This window comes from Triticum dicoccoides, chromosome 2A (genome assembly GCF_002162155.2).
Source record: "Triticum dicoccoides isolate Atlit2015 ecotype Zavitan chromosome 2A, WEW_v2.0, whole genome shotgun sequence".
Classification (NCBI taxonomy): Eukaryota; Viridiplantae; Streptophyta; class Magnoliopsida; order Poales; family Poaceae; genus Triticum; species Triticum dicoccoides.
Genome location: NC_041382.1, coordinates 693349075 through 693353563, shown reverse-complemented (window position 1 = coordinate 693353563; position 4489 = coordinate 693349075).

The window sequence follows — 4489 nt, the reverse complement described above, 5'->3', positions numbered from 1 at the left end:
TGAGGGGGGGAAAGAGAGAGAGGGGGGCCGGCCACCTCTCCTAGTCCTAATAGGACTAGGGAAGGGGGGAGGCGCGCGGCCACCTTGGGCTGCCCCTTTCTCCTTTCCACTAAAGCCCACTAAGGCCCGTATAGCTCCCGGGGGGTTCCGGTAACCTCACGGTACTCCGGTAAAATCTCGATTTCACCCGGAACACTTCCGATATCCAAACATAGGCTTCCAATATATCAATCTTTATGTCTCGACCATTTCGAGACTCCTCGTCATGTCCGTGATCACATCCGAGACTCCGAACTAACTTCGGTACATCAAAATGCATAAACTCGTAATAACTGTCATCGTAACGTTAAGCGTGCAGACCCTACGGTTCGAGAACAATGTAGACATGACCGAGACACGTCTCCGGTCAATAACCAATAGCGGGACCTGGATGCCCATATTGGCTCCTACATATTCTACGAAGATCTTTATCAGTCAGACCGCATAACAACATACATTGTTCCCTTTGTCATCGGTATGTTACTTGCCCAAGATTCGATCGTCGGTATCCAATACCTAGTTCAATCTTGTTACCGGCAAGTCTCTTTACTCGTTCCGTAATACATCATCTCACAACTAACATATTAGTTGTAATGCTTGCAAGGCTTATGTGATGTGCATTACCGAGAGGGCCCAGAGATACCTCTCCGACAATCGGAGTGACAAATCCTAATCTCGAAATACGCCAACCCAACATCTACCTTTGGAGACACCTGTAGAGCTCCTTTATAATCACCCAGTTACGTTGTGACGTTTGGTAGCACACAAAGCGTTCCTCCGGTAAACGGGAGTTGCATAATCTCATAGTCATAGGAACATGTATAAGTCATGAAGAAAGCAATAGCAACATACTAAACGATCGGGTGCTAAGCTAATGGAATGGGTCATGTCAATCAGATCATTCAACTAATGATGTGATCCCGTTAATCAAATAACAACTCTTTGTCCATGGTTAGGGAACATAACCATCTTTGATTAACGAGCTAGTCAAGTAGAGGCATACTAGTGACACTCTGTTTGTCTATGTATTCACACATGTATTATGTTTCCGGTTAATACAATTCTAACATGAATAATAAACATTTATCATGATATAAGGAAATAAATAATAACTTTATTATTGCCTCTAGGGCATATTTCCTTCAGTCTCCCACTTGCACTAGAGTCAATAATCTAGATCACATCACCATGTGATTAACATCGATAGTTCACATCATCATGTGATTAACACCCATAGTTCACATCGTCATGTGACCATCACCCAAAGGGTTTACTAGATTCGGTAATCTAGTTCACATCGCTATGTGATTAACACCCAAAGAGTACTAAGGTGTGATCATGTTTTGCTTGTGAGAGAATCTTAGTCAACGGTCTTTCACATTCAGATCCGTTATGTATTTTGCAAAATTCTATGTCTACAATGCTCTGCATGGAGCTACTCTAGCTAATTACTCCCACTTTCAATATGTATTCAGATTGAGACTTAGAATCATCTGGATCAGTGTTAAAAAACTTGCATCGACGTAACCCTTTACGACGAACCTTTTTGTCACGTCCATAATCGAGAAACATATCCTTATTTCACTAAGGATAATTCTGACCGATGTCCAGTGATCTACTCCTAGATCACTATTGTACTCCCTTGCCAAATCAGTGCAGGGTATACAATAGATCTGGTATACAGCATGACATACTTTATAGAACCTATGGCCAAGGCATAGGGAAATGACTTTCATTCTCTTTCTATCTTCTGCCGTGGTCGGGCTTTGAGTCTTACTCAACTTCACACCTTGTAATACAGGCAAGAACTCTTTCTTTGACTGCTCCATTTTGAACTACTTCAAAATCTTGTCAAGGTATGTACTCATTGAAAAAACTTATCAAGCGTCTTGATCTATCCCTATAGATCTTGAAGCTCAATATGTAAGCGGCTTCACCGAAGTCTTTCTTTGAAAAACTCCTTTCAAACACTTCTTTATGCTTATAGAATAATTCTACATTATTTCCGATCAACAATATGTCATTCACATATACTTATCAAAAATGTTGTAGTGCTCCCACTCACTTTCTCGTAAATACAGGCTTCACCGCAAGTCTGTATAAAACTATATGCTTTGATCAACTCATCAAAGCGTATATTTCAACTCCGAGATGCTTGCACCAGTCCACAGATGGATCACTGGAGTTTGCACATTTTGTTAGCACCTTTCGGATTGACAAAACCTTCTGGTTGCATCATATACAACTCTTCTTTAATAAATCCATTCAGGAATGCAGTTTTGTTTATCCATTTGCCAGATTTCATAAAATGCGGCAATTACTAACATGATTCGGACAGACTCAAGCATAGATACGAGTGATAAACTCTCATCGTAGTCAACACCTTGAACTTGTCGAAAACATTTTGCGACAATTCTAGCTTTGTAGATAGTAACACTACTATCAGTGTCCGTCTTCCTCTTGAAGATCCATTTATTTTCTATGGCTTGCCGATCATCGGGCAAATCCATCAAAGTCCATACTTTGTTCTCATACATGGATCATATCTCAGATTTCATGGCCTCAAACCATTTCGCGGAATCTGGGCTCATCATCGCTTCCTCATAGTTCGCAAGTTCGTCATGGTCTAGTAACATGACTTCCAGAATAGGATTACTGTACCACTCTGGTGCGGATCTCACTCTGGTTTACCTACGAGATTCAGTAGTAACTTGATCTGAAGTTACATGATCATCATCATTAGCTTCCTCACTAATTGGTGTAGTAGTCACAAGAACATATTTCTGTGATGAACTACTTTCCAATAAGGGAGAAGGTACAATTACCTTATCAAGTTTTCTACTTTCCTCCCACTCACTTCTTTCGAGAGAAACTCCTTCTCTAGAAAGGATCCATTCTTAGCGACGAATGTCTTGCCTTCGGATCTGTGATAGAAGGTGTACCCAACAGTCTCCTTTGGGTATCCTATGAAGACGCACTTCTCTGATTTGAGTTTGAGCTTATCAGGATGAAACTTTTTCATATAAGCATCGCAACCCCAAACTTTAAGAAACGACAGCTCAGGTTTCTTGCCAAACCATAGTTCACATGGTGTCGTCTCAACGGATTTAGATGGTGCCCTATTTAACGTGAATGTAGCTGTCTCTAATGCATAACCCCAAAACGATAGTGGTAGATCGGTAAGAGACATCATAGATTGCACTATATCCAATAAAGTACGGTTATGACGTTCGGACACACCATTATGCTGTGGTGTTCCATGTGGCATGAGTTTGTGAAACTATTCCATATTGTTTTAATTGAAGACCAAACTCATAACTCAAATATTTGTCTCCGCGATCAGATCGTAGAAACTTTATTTTCTTGTCACAATGATTTTCCACTTCACTCTGAATTTTTTTGAACTTTTCAAATGTTTCAGACTTATGTTTCATCAAGTAGATATACCCATATCTGCTCAAATCATCTGTGAAGTTCAGAAAATAATGATACTTGCCATGAGCCTTAACACTCATCAGACCGCATACATCAGTATGTATTATTTCCAATAAGTCAGTTGCTCGCTCCGGAGAACGGAGTCTTAGTCATCTTGCCCATGAGGCATGGTTCGCAAGCATCAAGTGATTCATAATCAAGTGATTCCAAAATTCCATCAGCATGGAGTTTCTTCATGCGCTTTACACCAATATGACCTAAACGGCAGTGCTACAAATAAGTTGCACTATCATTATTAACTTCGCATCTTTTGGTTTCAATATTATGAATATGTGTATCACTACGATCGAGATCCAATGAACTTGTTTCATTGGGTGTATGACCATCGAAGGTTTTATTCATGTAAACAGAACAACAATTATTCTCTGACTTTAATGAATAACCGAATTGCAATAAACATGATCAAATCATATTCATGCTCAACGCAAAAACCAAATAACACTTATTTAGGTTCAACACTAATCCCGAAAGTATAGGGAGTGTGCGATGATGATCATATCAATCTTGGAACCATTTTCAACACACATCGTCATTTCACCCTTAATTAGTCTCTGTTTATTCTGCAACTCCCGTTTCGAGTTACTAATCTTAGCAACTGAACTAGTATCAAATACTGAGGGTTTGCGATAAACACTAGTAAAGTACACATCAATAACATGTATATCAAATATACTTATGTTCACTTTGCCATCCTTCTTATCCACCAATCACTTGGGGTAGTTCCGCTTCCAGTGACCAGTCCCTTTGCAGTAGAAACACTTAGTCTCAGGCTTAGGACCAGACTTGGGCTTCTTCACTTGAGCAGCAACTTGCTTGCCGTTCTTCTTGAAGTTCCCCTTCTTCCCTTTGCCCTTTTATTGAAACTAGTGGTCTTGTCTACCATCAACACTTGATGCTCTTTCTTGATTTCTACCTTCGTCGATTTCAACATCATGAAGAGCTTGGGAATCACTTT